This window comes from Pocillopora verrucosa, chromosome 5 (assembly GCF_036669915.1).
Source record: "Pocillopora verrucosa isolate sample1 chromosome 5, ASM3666991v2, whole genome shotgun sequence".
NCBI lineage: Eukaryota > Metazoa > Cnidaria > Anthozoa > Scleractinia > Pocilloporidae > Pocillopora > Pocillopora verrucosa.
The window spans coordinates 19,354,218-19,376,070 of record NC_089316.1 but is presented as its reverse complement, the minus strand read 5'-3'; the positions used below and the strand labels follow the sequence as shown (position 1 = coordinate 19,376,070).

Genomic DNA, 21,853 nt, shown 5'->3' with positions numbered 1-21,853 from the left:
CTGTGAAAAGTGGAGAAATTGTTCCACTCAGCTGTCAGACAATGTTCTTGGAGACTGTTTTGAAGGAAGAGTTTGGAAAGAGTTTCAGTATGTGGATGGAGAGCCCTTTCTTGCTATACCAAATAACTTTGCTCTCATGTTGAACATTGACTGGCTTCAGCTCACTCCTCATGGTTCAAAATCCATTTGTGTCATGAACATTTGGTTGTAATGAACCTTCCAAAAAAGAATGCTTCAAACCTGAAAATCTTATTGTTGTTGGAATAATTCCTGGACCAAAGGATCCTAAGCATTATATCAATTCCTTCCTGCGGCCATTAGTAGATGACCTTATTGACTTGTGGGATGGAGTTATCTTAGACACAAACATTTCTGGAACTGGGGAGATGTTCTGAGCTGCTATCTTAGCCTTGTCAAGTGATATAGTCCAGCAACTTCGAAATGTGGAGGTTTTATTGGCCATACTGCAAAGAAAAGTGAGTGCTCAAAGATGCACTATAACTAGAGTGTTTTATACAATTTTAATAATAACTCCTTGGTTATTTTTTTTTGTATTTGTGTATGTATACCTACCAACTCACATGTCTTGGGCATAAAAAAACTTCGATCTCAAGTCAGCCCTCACCAGCTGACCAATTCCTCACACCTAGAAGAAAAGTTTGAGCTAATACATCCTCTGATTTTTAGAAGGGAAGTGCTAGAGACGAGGTTGTGTTTTCATGTGTTAGGAAGTTTGGAATTGTTTGGGTGTGCATTCGAAGTCTTTGGATTATCTCCAGATATGATCAGGTTCTCTATCAAAAATTCTGGCACTTGTAGGATAAAAATCTCGCACCCTTGGCTCAAATAAAGGTTGGCAGGTATATATTTGTTGTGTGTGTAAATACATGCTTGTTGCACTGGCATCATTGTTTATATGGTGTTTTACTATATTTTCAGGATGCAGCAAATGCTTTAAAAAATTTCCAAGAGCATCATTTGGTGATAAACCTGATTTCTCAGGATTTGATAGAGAAATCTGGGAACAGCAATCTAATGAAGACCATCGAACATCTGCAGAGAAAGTTTGCCAAGCTAAAACACCAAGTGATGCCCAGAAATTTGCCTCTTCAAGTGGAGCACATTACTCTGTCCTGTTCCAGCTTCCATACTATGATGCTATAAGATTGGCACTGATTGATCCCATGCATAACTTGCCTCTTGGGAGTGCCAAACATGTTCTTAAGACTTGGACTGAAATGGGAATTCTGAGTGAATCTGACTTGGAGAGAGTACAGAAACGTGTCAATCTTGTTAAGCCACCATCTGAAATTGGGTGCATCCAAAGCAAAATTTCTGAAGGATTTAAGGGATTCACTGGTGACCAGTGAAAGAACTGGGTATGTATTTACTCCTTTTTTGCTTTAAAGGGAGTAATACCCAGTGGACATTATGGAATGTGGACAGCATTTGTACATGCCTGTCAACTGCTTTGCAGAAAAGTTATCACCAAGGAGGAGTGTATGGAAGCTGACCACAAGCTGATGCGATTTTGTGTAATGTTTAGAAGCCCTCTGTGGGAAGGAGAAGTGCACACCAAACATGCATCTTCATGGCCATTTTAAGGATTGCATACTTGATTATGGACCTGTTTTCTCTTTTTGGTGCTTCACATTTGAGAGGTACAGTGGAATTATGGGAGATTACCATACAAACAATGTTAATATTGGTAGGTATTAAACTCTTCTCTAATAAATTTTAAGAAATGAAAATTAATTCTTTCAAACTGGTGTTCCCTTTCTTGACATTTTAATAGAATGCAATCATGCCATATTCTTTGAAATAAAAAAAAAATTATGTGAACACTCAAACCTCCATATTCAAACATACATGTACATGTATACATGTTACATAAATGTAAAAGTTTAAAGCAGACGGGCCATTAAGTCTGTGGCAACAAAGCACTTATACAGTGTAGTAGCAAAACTCATTAGCTTTTGACCTGACCTGAATGACTGACCAACTGAATGACTGACTGTCAAATTAAAATCAAATAATAATAAGCCCACAAAAATATCACATAATTTTTTATTATTATCAAAATTTTATGCCGGACTTTTAATTTTAACCTTGCACCTGCCAGAGGCCTGATACCTTGTTTGTGGCATGTTGCTTTGTGTAAGCCTTTGCATAATGCCTAGATGTATCAGAATACATTATGAACCATATGTTAACTGGTGTTCATTTTATTATCCCCAGGAGTTCAAATTATATTTCCAGGAGGCATGGAAGAGTTCCAGCAACTTATGGATTGTGAAGGCAAGCAAAAGGGAACTTTACTAGAAGGAAGTGTCCGTGTCCAGCAGTTCTGCAACATGGTTGAATCTGAAACTGGCAGTCCAGTTAACGTTAACCTTAGTAAAACTGAGACTCAAGTACCACTACCACCAATCAAAAGGGGATGCAATTGAAAGTGATGATGTGAGGAGACTACAGAAGACTTACGAGACCATGTATGCTGGTGGTAGAATCATCCATGTTTCCAGCTTCTGTGATAAGTTCAAGCACCTTTTATACAAAGGATACCGTTGTGCAGCAGACTCAGCTTGTAACCAACAGCCTTCAACAGTTACCACACAGTGGTTTGATGACTCTAGTAGACCTGCTTTCATCAGGGACTTTCTGCAACATGATGTGGTCATCAAAATGGAGAATGGAAAATCTCAAAAGATCACCCACCTTCTAGCATTAGTTGAATGGTATGCTAGGCATCCTCAGTGTAACAGGTTTTTAAAACCTGTAGAGATTTGGCCAAATCATTTCGAGTCAGTTATTCCAGAACATGCCTTTTATGTGCCAGTAGGAAGATTCCAGTCTAGCTGTGTCTGTTAAATATCAAGTTCCACTTCTGCGCCCTTAGCAAGAAAAAGTTCATGAAATTATTTACCATTACCAAACTCAGCTAGAGTCTAGCATTATGGAGCTTTAATTTATGGAAAGGAAAACAGATTGCAGAAAGTGGATTTGGTGTCGGTACTTTCTCATTGAACATCTGCACATGATTGAATCCAAAACTGAGTCTCAAGATACATTTTCATTTCTAGATATTTACATTCTGAAACATCCTAAGTTGGATCATGATAAGCTGAATTAGTTGACAACAGCAATTATTTTGGTTAGAGACTGAAATAAATCAGTGATCACATAATATGACATGTTAGATTAATAAGAATATTGTATTTAGATTTTTATGTACTGTCACAATTCAGTCAATTTGCAATTAATTTCATTTGATTATGCTATTGCCAAAATTGGTTTGCACAAGTAGTTATTTTATATAGCAATAGGTACCAAATGTATCGCGTGATCCTGTACAACAGTTAGTGTTTAAGAAGTTATAGTATGACCTCTCATGAAATAGCTGTAGTTATTTATTTTTGCGCAATAAAATATTGAACCTTTAGTACGGTTCTTTAAGAGAAACCCAAAATATTGCTGTCAGTGTTTCATCTCATTTTTTATCAGTTTTTAAATGTTACATGTATTACAATCCAGTGGCTGACTGTTGGCCAAATTGCAATTTTATGCAGCTACAATAACAACAACAACAAATTTATCGAAGTATTCCTAACAATACATGGCATTACCTATTAGTTGAGCTAAAGAAAATACAATAATGCTCGAATCATTTTACAAAAGAAGTTCCCAGACATTGATATGCCGTGAAGGATAAGATTACCATCAGCAAAGCAACTGTTGCAAATTATTTCCAACTTTAATGTTCAAAACGTTAAAAAATGGAAAGTCTGAAAAAAACCTAATAAGATTAGAATTATCGAATCAGATCGACTGGCACAAAGTTTCCCTTTACATGAAATTACCGTATTTTTAAAAACAGAAGCTATACTTAACTCTAGTTTTAACTCTGAATGCGAACGCGCAACAGTATAGGCACGCAAAGGTACCCCGCCCTAAGCGATAGGTAAAGGTGCGAGAACACACTGAAGAAAATACATTCACGCGAACGCGATAAGCCAGGATAAGCAAAGGAAGGTGAGGATGCATGTGCGTAAATTGATGATCTCCATAATGTAAACTTTTTAAAAAACTTTGGTACTTGAGAATGGAAAAGGGCTTTGAGACCCACGACTGACGACACGAATTACCGAAGGATAATGAACTCCACGCCTTTTTAACTATAAAACTCTGAAGGGACAAAAGAGCACAAGCGTTTGTGGTTTCCAAGTAACGTGCTAAGACAAAGGTACACAAAATATATTCATTCTACGCCAAAATATATCCGTGCGGTTAAGTATCAGACCCTTGATATTCTTTGGCGATTAACGTACACAGGGCATGACTTGTCATGACACGCCGTGTAACGGGTGTCAGGAACATGACACTCTCCGACACGCCACGTTTCCCGACACGTCGCATTCCGATCTGCGACTCGTCGGGTATCGTGAAATATCACGGCTCCAAAAATTCCACGAAATTATTCATTTCGCGCAGTGCAAGGGGAAAAACGTATTTCAGCTTCGCAAATCATTGAGGGTTGGGTAAACCACGACACTTTGCCAATCTCAAGACTGTATATTATTTATTATCAGACAAGTTTTGTGCCTTCTCGGTCCTGGATTTGCCTTGGAATTTAACCGAGGATTTTGTTTCCTTTTTTCAAGTTTCATGTTTAAGCTTGTTTAAGTTATAAACTTAAGTTTGTGGAAATAAACACCAAAGTAAATTAGTTCACAACGCGATTAGAGAAAGTTTTTGTTAAAATAGTTTTTGTTTGAGGCCACTTTCATATTCTGTTTTATATCATAGCGTTCACTTTTCTTTCCATTTCGGATTCTTGTGTAGCTATTTTAAATTTCGTGACAACTAAAAAGGTCTATTGCTAGGGCTGCTCATTTTATGCAGAAAAATTAACATTTAGGGAGACGAATTTTTCTAAACCGATGCATTTTACAAGTGAATTTTCCTAATCCAAGTGTTAACGCTTTAAAAAAAAGAAAACAGGAAAGAAGGCAAAACTTCTCTGAAATTTGGAAAAGAATTGTCGATGAGAACATTTCCCTCTTGCCTACTATTGTTTCTTTTGTCCAATTATTTTCAGAGCTACTGTAATTTAGAGTATTTTGTATCTATTTCAAGTCTAATTCACTTCTGGTATATTATTGTTTCACAGAATGACGCTAGCTCACACTGAAGGTCTCGTTCCACTATCGACCTTAGATTAAAAAAAAAAAAAAAAGAATTCTGATAGTTTTCAGAACTCGTGAGAGGTATATACTGACACAGTAGAGAATGCAGAAGGGGCCCTCTGATTAGCTTGTCAAACTCCGAATATTCTCAGTTTTTCACCGCAGGGAGATTTGCGCCCGAAAGCATTGTAATCGATGCTGGAATAATTTAGTTTGAATAGTTAGTTTTTAATTCACTGTGTTAGTATACAACAAAACAACTACTCGCATCAGCATCATTGGTCAATATCATCAGCGGTTTGATAAATATCTACCACTACCTACTTCCACTTCGCTGAATAGTTTTTAGCTATCAAGAATTTTTTAAAGAGGACAGACTTAAACTCGAGCAAGTGGTACATCAACCAATTTGTTACGATGTAATTGTTCTTCCTTTTCCTTATCCTTTTTTTTTTTCTTTTGGGAATTAATTCCTTAAGGGCATTCTTCGCTAGCTTTTAGCTCCATTTGAAGACAAAAAAAAACTATGGACTTTGCCTTATGATAGACGAAAAACATCCAAAAAAAAAACACGATGTTGCTCTGTTCCATGAATTTCTTGTTTTGAAAGGCAAGACGAGACGAATGGACGAATGACCGCTCAAGCGCTGAACAAGTTTCTCAGCGAGTTCCTTATAACGGTTCGCAAAAAAGAACACAACGAGGAATACGAGCCTAATTCCTTAAGGAACTCATTCGCTAGCTTAGGATTCTTATCAAAGCGAGGTGCCATTTTGAGTCAAACATGGTCGGACACCTTGAAAACAAAGGGCGACACGCAAGCAGTTTACAACAAATTTGACATGAAAGTAATTCTGATGCCTCTTTGAAAAGAAAAAGAAGCTTGAACAATAGACATCGCAAGATCTTTGGCTATGTTACAAAAGAATACTCAATGCACTAGAAGCGCACACATCGAGTTCTGGATGCACTTGAATAGTCTGTTTAACAAATGCAGACGTACAGTTACTTTAATCCCTACCAAATTATGTCAAGACAAACAAAACTTCAAAAGTACAGCCATCCTGCCTCGAAGAAGGACAGATTTTGTCAAGCATGACAATTTGACAGATCAGTACCTGAATGTTTTTTTTAAAATTATTAATTAACCACTTGACGTGAATTCTAAGAGGTGAAATTGACATTGACAGCTCTTAGCTATAGTTGGCAAATGAATTTTTGTTGTTGTTGTTGTTGTTTAAAGGTGCTGTTGTTGTTTAAAGGTGCTGTTGTTGTTGTTTAAAGGTGCAATCGGAAATGGATAAAGATGTTCATATGGTGTCTCGAACTTTAGTGGACTACCAGAGACCTAGCTGGTACTTTTTAAGGTGTTTTTCGCTTAAGAAAAAACCTGAAATAAGCATTACTAGGACGAATTTAATGATCTGACTTGAGCATTCAGGGCATATCAAGAAAAGGGTTTTTATTTTTGGGATTTTTCAATTTTTTTGTGTTTGAATTGGTACTTTCTAGAGGTATAGGGATATACACCAATTACTGCCACTCCCACACGGGTATGACTCAGGTACCTTTTATAATTTTTTAGGGGTTGTTTTCGCAATTCCCGGCGCCCACTCCCGCCCTCTTATGTATAGGAGTCCCCTGGTGAGTGCTGATACGTGCAGCACACTTGAAATTTAGCAAGGAAAAATTTTGATGTGATTTTTTGGTGAAGAGAAAAACGTTTTGTCAGCGTCTAGTAGCTGGTATAAAAGTACCCTTTACCACAATGTGCATAATTACGCGTCCCGCTAGACGGCGGGAAGCCAACAAAGTGCTTAGACATTAATATATAAAACTCTGTCTCTGTCTGGATTTTTGGTAGCCTATTGACCAATTCCCGATCGAAACCTAAGTCTGACGGGACACGTAATTTTGCACAAGGTAGTAAGTATAGCCTACTTTCCGCAGCCAGGTTGTATGAATTTTTCAGAAGTCTTGAGTACATCTGTGATACACGCTTGCCAATCCCCCTATCGGCTTTCGGAATCGACTTAAACCTACCTTTATTATGGCCGGACACTTCTTTAGACGCTCTATATCTACTGTTGAAATCACGACTCCACCCAAAACCGAGATTTCATCTATGAGAGGGGTAAATTGCAAAATCATCGATATCTTTTGGCGTCTCGAAGATGCCGGCACCCGACAAAATAATTGAAAACTTGCAACTCCGCAAGTGACTTGAAATGTCTTTTTGACAACTACACAAGGGAACGACTTGAGATATGCAACTTCGGTCTTCTCGATAACTAAACCCACAAGTTCCACTAGCGAACGATTTAAATGAACAGCAAAACTCCATATTATCATGTAAGATCAGACGCTTATACAACAGATCACCTAGATAAATCATTATGTAGCTTGTCAATGAAATTAACTTTTGTAAACATTCTTTGACTTCCACCAGCAAAGGAATCATTGATGGATCTGGACATTTTAGATTTCTGAATGCAATAATTCCTTGAAGATTTTTCAAGATATCATGCAAAGAGGGAGAAAAGCATCTCTCGGTATTTCGGAGATTGATTCAACCTTGAATATATATATATATATATGTATATATATCTGTCACGCTTGTCATGTAACTGATATAATAAGATGGAGTAGATGTATGGCCGTGTACATTTCATAGTCGCTAGCAAGTAAATTTTGCTGACTTCGAGTTCGTCTCAAGATAGAACAACACAAATACACAAGGAAATATTTACAGCAACTTTATAACCATGCTTTTGTCTTTTAAATCTGGAAGCTCAATAGATTCTGTCATATCGGTCATTGTTAAAACTGTCTTTGTTTTGATGCTACCTTTCGACATAGGAAAAGTATGTCGGACAAAAGTATTCACAAAAATCTAAATATTTCTTTGCCAGCTTCAGTAATGACGGGGAATTAAGTTTAGATGATAAAACAAAGGATTATGTCAACAGAAATACCGGAGGTCAAGTAAATTCGTTACATGAGGTCACACAACTCGGGTAATATTCACGGTCAAAATTTGCATATTTGAGCAGTCAAACTAAAAAAATTATTTCTCGAAAACTAAAATACATTTTCACCAAAAAACTACACCACAATTATTAGGACATATTTAGCTACCAAACATGAAAGTAGGAGTGGAAGCAAATTTTGGGTGACTTGCCGCTGTTTGTCTGATGCATGTTGACATTTAGCTGTTAATTTTCTTTAAATTGAGTTGCCAAGTTCAAGCACCGAAAAATTTGCAAACCAGATGCGTTTCGAGGCTGTCGATAGAATATTTGCAGCAAAAAAGAAAAAAACATGGCTAACATGGTTTTTTTTTCCTTCATTGTTCCAGCAACGTTCGGACCAAATCTCGCGGATTCCGTCGATTCTATATTTAAACAGCAGAGAGCTTTTCCTTTGTTTATATATCATCATCTAAACACGAAGGGAAAGTGGGAGAATTCAAGAAAGTTATGCAAACGTTAGACACAATTAAGGGTTTGCATAGCTTTAGAAAGTATCCAAAAAAATTCTTGCCAATTCATGTTCTTGTTTACTTTCTGTAACGAACTTATCCAAGATTTCGAATCAAGCGCGAGTGAACGAACTCCCTTCTCCTAGCATGGAAAATGTAACCCTCCAGTGGCTACCCAACCTTCCTCCCCGCCTCTTCCTTCCACCCTAATCCTCGGAGGCTAGTTGGGTTGAGAACTGATGAACTGGGTGGATACATCGTAAAGTTAGTCTGATTGATGACTAAAAAGCCTAACCTTCGTTATTGATATTATTTTAAAACAATACTACACTTTGTGACTTTGGTGAATATGTCTGATCGTTGCAATGTTGTAACTGTTACAATTATCCCTGTAAGTCTTTCGTTGTCCCTTCTCATCGTCCCTGTACATTGTCTGCATGATTAAATTAGAAAGAATAGTCTTCACTGTTGACTTACAGCCATTCTAGCTTGATATTGTTCATAAATATGTCTTTTGGCAAATTCTCCAACTGGTTGTTGTCCAAGTCCCTGTAAAAAAATGACGATAGTTACTCTTCAGCCGCATTACTGATATAAACGTATTCCATTATCATCAATATCTTCAAGTGACAAGAAATGTTTTTGGTAAGAGCCCATGTTACTCATAGTACAGCAACGTATTTATATTTTCAGGTAAATCTGTCAACTCCATTTAGTTTCGCCCATCAGGTGCATATGTCTTTTAGGACATCCATCCATAAGTAACACATTCGTCAATCCATTATTTTCCACAGAAAAGAATTCAATGTCGGCATGGGAAACAACATGATATTCGAGTTTGTTGAGTGGGTTTTTCCTTAACATTATAAAATAAGGGGAAAACACAAGCAATAGTTTATGAAAAGAGCATTTGAAATAGCTTAGACAATTTTCGTAATTTTGCCCTTTTTGTAACTGAATTCGCAAATTTCAATCACAAGTTCCCTGTGATGTATGTAGCGAACGATTTTTCCTGAACCGAGCGATTTGATAAAATATCCTTGTTCAAGTGTTGGTTCTGCCTTATCAAAAGCGATAGTCCATAAAAAAGAAGCCACATCGAAAAGCTGCGGACAGACAGGCCCACTGATTTGGCTCAAATTTTGCATATAAACTTGGTTTTGATCATGGAGGAGATATTTTAGGATTGAAATCTATTTTTATGAAAAATTGCGGCTCAAGGCCATTTGGATTTTTTTCACAAAATTCTTGTTTGAAGAACTTTTTCGCTTCGCATATTTAGATCGATCATTTATAAGAACAAATCACGTAATTTTTCATTTTTCAATGGTTTTTGACACTGAAAATTATTTTTTGTCTTGACACCTATTTCCCTCTGCTGCCATGACCGTAAACATGCAACTTTCAATCTCGCCTCTGCTTAAAAGTCCAACTTGTTCCCGATGACATTTTTATTCAGAATAAATAAAATAAGAGAGAGGAGTGGGTAAATTCAAAAAATATATTGTGATTTCGTTTGATTTTTTTAGCAGAGCGGGCTCATTTTCGAAAATTACAAACAACACTGCACAAAGAGCGGACTCAGCTATATATCAAATTTACGTATACAACTTATGGTGAATGCCTGAATTGAGCACTTTGAAGCTTCTTTATGCTTGTTGATGCCATAAAACAGCATTTAGAAGAGCAAACTCTCAATCCCATCCACCGAAAGTTGACTCTTCGCCCTAAGCGACCTATTCTTTTCTTCATCACTCAGTATTGAAATAAAAAATGCAGGAAATGGCACTTTCGATTTAAAATCTTCTGTAAAAGCATGCTCCTAGATTCACTACTTTGGACGGCGTTCGGCGCTTGGTGTTATCTTCTCGTGCGATCACCTTAAAAATCTCCACCTGAAGGATGTCAACTTGTCGAGGAAATCGGAATAAATATACAATTAGATGAACAATAACGTACAATAATACCCACCATAATAATACCCACCAGCGTTACGCTCAAAAATACAGACGTATGAACAATTCATCGGCGGAGTGACGGTGGCGCCGTTATTCGTAATTTCATTCATCGCTACATACGTGCATTGCATGTGGCCACAAAGTTTGTTGGATGTGATATATATATATATTACTACGACCCTTATAAAGCCACTATCACATTAACAACGACGCAATTTTTAAGAAAGATGGCTTCAAATCAGACTAATCGTTTTCAGAGCTTAGATTTATCAGTAGAGGAGTTCATATACGGACAGGAAAATGAAAACACCAAGAAAAAGACTTAACAATATGTTGCTCTGTTCCATGAATTTCTTGTTTTGAAAGGGAGACAAGTTTCTCAGCAAGTTCCTTATAACGGTTCGCAAAAAAGAAGACAACTAGGAACACGAGCATAATTCCTTAAGGGCATTCTTCGCCAGTTTTCAGCGCCATTCGAAAAAAATATACTATGGACTTTGTCTTATGAAAAACGTCCAGTTCGAGCAAACTCGGAAAGCACTTCAGTCAAAGCAAAGGGATCTAAAACGGAAAGGTATGGGCAACAAGCCTAATGCTTCTGCTGCTTTAAGTGAGGAAGATATTCAAGTTCTGTTTGAAAAGGATCTCTTAGGAAGTTTCACGGCAGAAGCGCTTTTAAACACGGTAAGGTTTAACAACATAATCCATTTCGGGTTACTAGGCCGAAATGTCCAGTAAAAGCCTACAAAGCCTACGCAGAAAAGCGACCCGCGGAAATGGAAACCAACGATGCACCGTTTACTTTGATAGTACTCAATGTAAAATCTGGCAACAACGACGTACCGCCAACTGATATTATGCCACTGTCAGGTCACAAAAACGTTCAAAGTATCACTCGGTACTCTAACGTCTCCCAGAAACAACAGTTGAATATGAGTCACACTCTCACTGGAACGAGTTCGAGAGAAATAGCTCCCCAGTCTGGCTCTTCTATTCCGGAGGAAAGAAAGCATGAGTTTGACGAACTCAATTATCCAACATTTCGTCCAACTTTTTCTCACTGGCAAGCAGCACAGCAGCCCCTGTCCCTTTTTTGGGGTGCTGTTATAAGCGGAGGACATATAGGTGTGGCAATAAACACTTTAAATCAATCGCCCACACTTTCAGTGTGAGAGGAAAACCCTAGCAAAACTTATAAGAGAATCAAACCTCTTGATTCGGGTTCTGATAAGCAACAAAAAGTGAAGTCTCTGGTTTTTCGACATATTTTCATGAATTTCTTATTCTATTCTAATTGCCTTTTAACGGCATTTTTGCTCGATAATTTAAATGTAAAGTATTTTACAAGGAAGCCATTTCAGTGCAACTCTCGAACTGTGAGGCGGCTTGACCGCGCGTTGTTTTCCTTTGAAAGAAAATAAAGACATGTTTATCTTTGAGTTCTGCTCTCTTATGAATCCAGCTATGTATATAATAAATAACTTATTTCACGGTTAGTTCACTTGCGCGAGTTTTATTCACTCCTTGTCAATAAAAATCGTACGCGCTCACCAACCGTGAAACAACCTACAATTGTAATCTGATCTTGGCATCTTACGAGCTCTTCGTCTTTAGCACTGTGGTATATACCTTCAGGAACGAAAATTTAACGCGAGGATAATTAAAATTAACATGGTCGAAGGTACTAACGAGTCTTTTTTAGCTCGCAAACTCAGCGAACTTAAATTTTCAAACTCCTCTGGACCCTGTGCATGTATTCACTTGCTTTTGGTTTCCATAGTTAGGTCATTTACACTACAACACGGTTTACACGCACAAAGGAACAAGCAAACGCTCCGTAGTCGTTCATTATCAAGTTTGAAAATGCATTTACAAATTCTTAAAGTTCTCATACTTTCTAACCGGTGGAAAAGATTTAAAATCCCTGGCGGAAAATTATTTTTGGCGCCAGACCAGTAGAAGAGGAAGACGACCAACTGGACGACTTCCGTTCTGACAGCAGCGATGAAACTAATCAGGAAATTGACTCAGGTGATCACTTTGACTTTTGAAATTGTGATACATCTGAACGATCGAAAGTGCAGGCATTTGCAGCCAAAACGTGTGTATGTGCACTTGGAAATAGCGGAGATCCATGCAGCTCTACTACCAAAATTGAAGTAATCTTCGATTGCCGAAACAACCTTGCGGAACTTTCCTCGACTGAACTCAATCTGGTAATTTTGGCAATGATCCACTGTGCCATAAACTGTGACCAGGTCAGCGACTCAGGAAGAGCAGAGAAAATGAGGCAGCGAACCAGGTTGCCTTTCCATTTTCACAGCCACCAATTCTGCCTGAAAACTTTTCTTTTCATGCGTCGTCTCCACAAGACCGGATTCTACAGTCGCGCTAAACATTATCGGATTAGCGTACTATACATACGTACATATACTTTATGTATGCTCAAAATTCACAGCGTAGCTGTAGAGCTAATATCTTCGAGAAAATAAGCTAAAATAAAATTTAAAAAATATGCTATATTACAATTCCAATATTATTTATAAACTATGTACAACGACTATCGCTTCGTACAAGTCTTGACGTCTACCTAGCTCTGCTTTCAGTGCTGAAGCTATTCAACGGGTGGTAAAGTTCTTCATGAACGTCGCCGAAAACCAATTTTTTTTTTTACTTCCAGGACGTGTTCCTGGCTTCAAAAGAACTGACATGAAACTGCTGCCAACCTCCATGACAAAATCTCGTCTTTGAAAAGCTACCAAGGTGCGTAGAGACTAGCAAGGCGAGCGTTCAGTGCCGCATTAGTACTCCACCGTCTACGGCTAATGCATCATTACAAAACGACCACTACGACGTGACTACCGAGCTCCGAAAGCAGATATTGAACCTAACAGAAGTAGTTAAGCAGTTGACGGCACTGAAGTGTCTCCATCAGCATGAGCCGGGGCCTGCTTCTTTGCCGTTACTTGATGATGATTCGGACTTCCCAACATTGGATTCCGAAGCAGTCGCATCTATGGTGAATAGCAGCTCCACTGTCTAGACTTACCAAGAAACAGCCACATCCAGTAAAGAACCCACTGAGTCTTAGCGTTCCGTCCGGCGTACACTCCGTCAAATCTACCAAGAAAGCCTGTCGCCCGTGTTTACTGCCCAGATGGCTCCAACAAGATCACCTCTGCAGCCTGTTGACCAGAACTTCACCCATTAATGTCACGCAGCCACGGTCCAACGGATGCGCAGCGAACCAAAGTAACTAGAATTGTAACGAAGGGAACTGATATGTCTACTGCCGCCCTTGCTTCTGTTGATGTTCTCTTTACGGACGACGAGATGACAAGGTGCAACACGTCAGGAACTAAAGGTTTCCACCGGTTGGACAGTGGAAAATTAGGCTTTCTTGTGTCCGTTTTACAAAGAAAGTTTGACCGGCCATTTTTTGGTGAGCAATGGAATCAGATAGCCGCTCGCATTAATCTCGCGAAATGTAGAGGAAAGAGGGGGACTCTTTTTCACAGACTTAAGAAAACTAGCTTGTTTTGAAAACACAAAGATGGCACAGTTAGTCTATCATTTCACGCAAAAAATAATGGGACGGTGAATTGAACAGAGTTATCAATTGTTCGACAAAACTGCCTTCTAAGTTATTTTAAATGTGGCTTCTCTTAGCATATAAACTTTACTAATTACGGGGAGTCTAAAAAAGGCAGACTAGAAAATCATCTATCTGCCCAGAATAATGCATTAACAAACAGGTTACGTGACGACAGTCAAAGGAATAAAGTTTGGCAAATAGACTGTCAGTTAATGAAAAAAAAGTATATTAGATATTTAATGATTTTGTTCACTCTTTCTGTTTTTACAGTAACCTTATAACCATGCCTTTGTCTTTTAAATCTGGAAGCTCAGTAGATTCTGTCATATCGGTCATTGTTAAAACTGTCTTTGTTTTGATGCTACTTTTCAACGTGGGAAAAGTTTGTCGGACAAAAGTAGTCACCAAAACCTAAATATTTCTTTGCCAGCTTCAGTAATTACAGGGGATTAAGTTTAGATGATAAAACAAAGGATTATGTTGACAGAAATATCGGAGGTCCAGTAAATTCGTTACATGAAGTCACACAACTCGGGTACTATTCACGGTTGAAATTTGCATATTTGAGCGGTCAAACTAAAAAAATTATTTCTCGAAAACTGAAATACATCTTCACAAAAAAACCTACACCACAATTATTGGGACATATTGGGCTACCAAACATGAAAGTAGGAGTGAAATCTAATTTTGGGTGACTTGCCGCTGTTTGTCTGATGCATGTTGACATTAGCTCTTAATTTTCTTTAAATTGAGCTGCCATGTTCAAGCACCGAAACATTTGCAAACCAGATGCGTTTCGAGGCTGTCGATAGAATATTTGCGGCAAAAAATAAAAAAAAAAAAGGCCAACATCGTTTTTTTCCTTCATTGTTCTAGCAACGTTGGGACCAAATCTCGCAGATTCCGTCGATTCTATATTTGAACACCAGAGAGCTTTTTCTGTGTTTATATATTCTCATCTAAACAATAAGAAAAGCTGGGAGGATTCAAGAAAGGTATGCAAACGTTAGACACAATTAAGGGTTTGCATAGCTTTAGAAAGTATCAAAAAAAAATCTCGCGGATTCCGTTAATTCTATATTTAAACGGCAGAGAGCTTTTCCTGTGTTTATATATTTTCATCTAAACACGAAGGGAAGCTGAGAGAATTCAAGAAAGTTATGCAATCGTTAGACACAATTAAGAGTTGGCATAGCTTTAGAAAGTATCCAAAAAAGTTATTGCGTATTCATGTTATTTGTTTATTTTCTATAACGAACTTATCCAAGATTTAGAATCAGGCGCGAGTGGACGAACTCCCTTCTCCTGGCATGGAAGATGTAACCCTCCAGTGGCTACCTAACCTTCCTCCCCGCCCCTTCCTTCCACCCTAATGCTCGGATGCTAATTAGTCTTAGAACTAATAGCCTGAGTGGATACATCATAAATTTTGTCTGATTGATGACTAAAAAGCCTAGCCTTAGCTACTGATATTTTTTAAAACAATAATACACTTTGTGACTTTGGTGAATATGTTTGATCCTTGCATTGTTGTAACTGTTACAATTATCCTTCTAAGTCTTTCGTTTTCCCTGCTCATCGTCCCTGTACATTGCCTGCATGATTAAAATTAGAAAGAATAGCCTTCACTGTTGACTTACAGCGTTCCTAGGTCGATATTGTTCATAAATATGTCTTTTGGCAAATTCTCCAACTGGTTGTTGTCCAAGTACCTGTGAACAAATGACGATAGTTAGTGTTCAGGCGCATTACTAATATAAACGTATCATCATTATCATCAATATTCATTTCATAGTCCAAGTGTTAATACGGCTGCAGCCATGCGGCCACTCCAGATGGGTATTACTACTGAAAATGCCTGATGGTAAATTCTTCAGCTGGTTGTTGTTCAACAGCCTATCAAAAAGAAGTTATTGTATTTTCAATTGCATGGTATACGACAACAAAGTTCAAGGAATAAGAGTGCTCGAAAAAAAGTTGTTACTTCTCTTCTCCAAAAAAAATAAAGACAAACAAAACAAAAAAACCAAAGCAAGTAAAAGATTTAGCATTCCTCTGTGCAAACAGAACAATAATATTAGCATCATTTAATTGAGTACTAAACATGGCCTCTGATAAAATGTATTTGCAAAAAGTCATCACAAAGAATCAAAAGCTGAAGTGTGTCAGAATTTTCCAGCAATCCAACTAAGAGAGGGTGTCAGTAGCTCAAAATTCGTTTTCACTCCTACTTTAATATTTTGTAGCCTGATAATTGTGGTGCAGTTTTTTTGTGAAAATAAATTTTGGTTTTCGAGAAATGACTTTTCTCGTTCAACCGCTCAAATATGTAAATTTTCACCGTGAATATTACCCGAGTTGTGTGACCTCGTGCATGAATTTACTTGACCTCCGGTATTTCTGTCAACACAATCCTTTGTTTTATCCTCAAAACTTAATCCTTTGTTTTATCCTCAAAACTTAATCCTCTGTCATTGCTGAAGCTGGCAAAGAAATATCTATTTTTTGGTGAATACTTTTGTCCAACATACTTTTCACATGTCGAAAAGTAGCATCAAAACAAAGACAGTTTTAACAATGACCGACATAACAGAATCTACTAAGCTTCTAGCTTTTAAAAGACAAATGGATAGTTATAAAGTTACTGTAAATATTTACCTGTGTATTTGCGTTGTTCCATCTTGAGACGAACTCAGAGTACGGCAAAATTTACTTGCTATCGACTATGAAATACACATGGTGTGCCTACTTACCACCGTTTACTGTCATAAACTACTACAGTAACTTTATAACCATCCTTTTCTCTTTTAAAAGCTTGAAGTTCAGTAGATTCTGTTTTTCTTAATAACTCGACTGGATGTTACATTTACTATTATCATTTTTTCCTTTTTTTGCTTTTGTTTTTAATGTCTTGTTCAGGTAATAAACTTAAATTTATTGAAAAAAAATCGCCGATGCAAAGTCATTCACAACGAGATTCAGAGAAACTTTTTGTTACAAAATTTTTGTTTGAGGCTACTTTCATATTCCATTTTACATTATATCTTACACTTTTCTGTTCATGAAACTTTCTTTACAGTTATGAACGCAAGAATCCTCTCTCTAAAAAACAAAGCAATTTATCTGGTTTAATGTTGTACACATTTCTCATTTCCTAAATATTCCAGCCACCCCTCAGAGACATTAAAAATATTTTACACCCAAAAGGCTTGGAAAAAGGACACAATGGAAACAAACCTAATTTAAGCGCTCGAAATAATGGATATCAGCACGGAGAAAAACCTTTTTCCCCAGTGCCTGGTTTTGTTTCCTACCACAAATCATTCTCGGAATTATTATTTGTGACCCTCCACGGATTTCAAGGAATCAGGGGAACGCACTCACTCGGCACGTTATAACACGCTCGCGCGCCAGTAGCATAACACGCTTATCGTGCAGATATGCACATAAAAACAACTGATTCTGGAAAGCGTGTTGGTAGCCATTTTTCATATCTGGCCAGCGCGGTAGAGCTTTGAATCTATAACTCGCTAGATTTTTTTTTTTTTTTTTTTAACACGCTAAGTTCCTTTGTTTCCTTAAGACGTCAGCTTATCTTTTATCACCCAGCTTAATTTGTCGCTTGTGTTTGTCAAGTATGTTACTAACAGAATATAAGCGAAAATTAAGATCTCCTGTCCTATTGGAAAGTTGTAATAAAAAAGGAAACACTCACGACAAATCACTTTCCCTCAGGATTTTCACGAGGAATTCAGTGAGCACGACGTCTTTCAAAAGGTCCAGAGGAGCTCAGTTTGAACACATGCATTACTGTCTTAAAAGTTAATCCTTACCGCGTAAAATATAAATCCTTATCGCTTCACGCAGTTAATAAGCCCTATCAATCCTTTAGCAACAGATTATCGGCTCCATGTCCCCCTAACGACTCGGTCGCTGTTTGTCATTCTATGCAAGTCGGCAATTTTAAAATAAATAACCGCAAGTTCGCCGGCGCAAACCGAAGCTTCCCGAGCGAAGCCGCGTATTATTCATTATTATATACATACCGAGATTTACGCGCCAAAATTCATCGAGACAAAAATAGTTTCTTCGCGCTAGAGACGCCAGCTGACTGGTCATACGATTATCATTATTTTCACTAAGGAAAAAAACCTTGTCGCTCGCTCGCCGCTCCTCTTGACCGACAAATTGCACATTTCTAAGAGCTTAGGCGCACTTTTTTTTTTTTTTTTTTTTAAGAAAGATGGCTTAAAATCAGATTAACAGTTTTCAAAGCCTAGATTTATCAGTAGAAGAGTTCATAGACGGACAGAAAATGAGAACACTAAGAAAAAGACTAAACAATATGTTACTCTGTTCCATGAATTTCTTGTTTTCAAAGGCAAGACGAGGCAATTGAACGAATGACCCTTCAAGCGCTGAACAAGTTTAGTTCCTTCTAACGGTTCGCAGAAAAGAAGACAACTAGGAATACGAGCCTAATTCCTTAAGGGCATTTTTTCGCTAGCTTTTAGCGCCATTTGAAGGAAAAAAAAACTATGGACTTTGCCTTATGACGAAAAACACCAAAAAAAAAAACCAAACAAAAAACACGACGTTGCTCTGTTCCATGAGTTTCTTGTTTTGAAAGGCAAGACGAGACGAATGGACGAATGACTCCTCAAGCTGAACAAGTTTCTCAGCGAGTTCCTTATAACGGTTCGCAAAAAAGAACACAACGAGGAATACGAGCCTAATTCCCTAAGGGCATTCTTCGCCAGTTTTCAGCGCCAGTCGAGGAAAAATATACTATGGACTTTGCCTTATGAAAAACGTCCAGTTCGAGCAAACTCATAAAGCGCCTAAGTCAAAGCAAAGGGATCTAAAACGGAAAGGTATGGGCAACAAGTCTAATGCTTCTGCTGCTTTAAGTGAGGAAGATATTCAAGTTCTGTTTGAAAAGGATCCCTTGGGAAGTTTCACGGCAGAAGCGCTTTTAAACACGGTATGGCTCAACAACATAATCCATTTTAAGTTACTAGGCTGCAGGGAGCATAGACAAATGTGTTCAAGGGGAGACGTAAAACTTTTTCAAAACTTCCATAGGGCAGGAGTACCTCGAATTCAATGAAAGAGAAACCAAAACTCGTTCAAGAAACGATCCATGGAATGTAAGAGCCATTGCACCGAAAATGCTTTCTGTGCCGAACAATCAGAAATGTCCAGTAAAAGCCTACAAAGCCTACGCACAAAAGCGACCCGCGGAAATGGAAACCAACGATGCACCGTTTACTTTGATAGTACTCAATGTAAAATCTGGCAACAACGACGTACCGCCAACTGCTATTATGCAACTGTCAGGACACAAAAACGTTCAAAGTATCACTCGGTACTCTACCGTCTCACAGAAACAACAGTTGAATATGAGTCACACTCTCACTGGAATGAGTTCAAGAGAATTAACTCCCCAGTCTGGCTCTTCTATTCCGGAGAAAAGAAAGCATGAGTTTGACGAACTCACTTATCCAACATTTAGTCCATTTTTTTCTCAGCAAAGCAAGCAAGCAGCACAGCAGCCCGTTTCTCTTTTTTTCGGTTGCTGTTCTAAGCAGAGGACATATAGGTGTGGCAATAAACACTTAAAATCAATCGCCCACACTTTCAGTGTGAGAGGAAAACCCTAGCAAAACTTACAAAATAATCAAACCTCTTGATTCGGATTCTCACTGGTGTTTGTCAATTCAAGCATGCGGGTCCTCATAAGCAAAAAAAAAATTAAATATCGGGTTTCTCGACATATTTTCAGGATGTCTTATTTCATTCTTACTAGCTCTGCCTTTTAACGGCATTTTTGCTCGATAATTTAAATGTAAAGTATTTTACAGGGAAGCCATTTCAGTGCAACTCTCGAAGTGTGAGGGCTTGACCGCGCGTTGTTTTCCTTTGAAAGAAAATTAAAGATATGTTTATCTTTGAGTTCTGTTCGCTTATAAATCCAGGAACGTATATGATAAATAAGTTATTTCACGGTTGGTTCACTAATGCGAATTTTATTCATCGTTGTGAATAAACAACCTAAACAACCTACAATTGTACACTAATCTTGGCATCTTACGAGCTCTACGTCTTTAGCACTGCGGTATATTCCTTGCGCAACGCAAATTTAACGTGAGGATAATTAAATTTAACATGGTCGAAGGTACCAACGAGTCTTTTTTAGCTCGCAAACTCAGCGAACTTAAATTTTCAAACTCCTCTGGACCCTGTGCGTGTATTCACTTGCTTTTGGTTTCCATAGTTAGGTCATTTACACTACAATATGTTTACACGCGCAAAGGAACAAGCAAACGCTTCGTAGTCGTTCATTATCAAGTTTCAAAATGCAATTACTCATTCTTACGAGATGGTTAGGTGCAACACGTCGAGAACTAAAGGTTTCCACCGGTTGGACAGCGGAAAATTAGGCTTTCTTGTGCCCGTTTTACAAAGAAAGTTTGACTCGCCATTTTTTAGTGAGCAATGGAATCAGATAGCCGCTCCCATTAATACAAAGTGTGGAGGAAAGAGAAGGACTCTTATTCACAGACTTGAGGAAACTTGTTTTGAAAACACAAAGATGGCACAATTAGTCTATCATTTCACACAAAAAATTATGGGTCAGTTAATTGAACAGAGTTAGCCATTGTTCGACAAAACTGCCTTCTAAGTTATTTTAAATGTGGCTAATCTTAGCATATAAACAAACAGGTTCGGTGACGACAGTCAAAGAAATAGGAATAAAAGGAATAAAGTTTGGTAAATAGACTGTCAGTTAATAAAAAAAAGTATATTAGATATTTAATGATTTTGTTCACTCCTTCAGTTTTTACAGTAACTTTATAACCATGCTTTTGTGTTTTAAATCTGGAAACTCAGTAGATTCTGTCATATCGGTCATTGTTAAAGCTGTCTTTGTTTTGATGCTACTTTTCGACATGGGAAAAGTATGTCGGACAAAAATATTCACCAAAACCTAATTAATTCTTTGCCAGCTTCAGTAATGACAGAGGATTAAGTTTAGATGATAAAACAAAGGATTATGTTGACAGAAATACCGAAGGTCAAGTAAATTCGTTACATGAAGTCACACAACTCGGGTAATATTCATGGTGAAAATTTGCGTATTTGAGCGGTAAAACTAAAAAAATTATTTCTCGAAAACTAAACATATTTCCACAAAAAAACCTACACCACAATCATTAGGACATATTGGGCTACCAAACATGAAAGTAGGAGTGAAAGCAAATTTTGGGTGACTTGCTGCTGTTTGTCTGATGCACGTTGACATTAGCTGTTAATTTTCTTTAAATTGAGCTGCCGAGTTTAAGCACCGAAACATTTGCAAACCAGATGCGTTCCTAGGCTGTCAATAGAATATTTGCGGCCAAAAAAAAAAAAAAAATGGCCGACATCGTTTTTTTCTCCTTCATTGTTCTAGCAACGTTCGGACCAAATCACGTGGATTCCGTCAATTCTATATTTGAACGGCAGAGAGCTTTTTCTGTATTTATATATTCTCATCTAAACACGAAAGGAAGCTGGGAGAATCCAAAAAGGTTATGCAAACGTTAGACACAATTAAGGCTTTGCATAGAAAGTTAGTTAATTTAGAAAG

The 21,853-nt window shown here is 37.8% G+C and overlaps 1 pseudogene; it reads left to right on the top strand.

Annotated features, from left to right (window-relative positions):
* Positions 1–223: 223 nt before the first annotated feature.
* On the top strand, positions 224–3,573 carry LOC131778193 (uncharacterized; annotated as a pseudogene).
* The last annotated feature ends 18,280 nt before the right edge of the window (positions 3,574–21,853 follow it).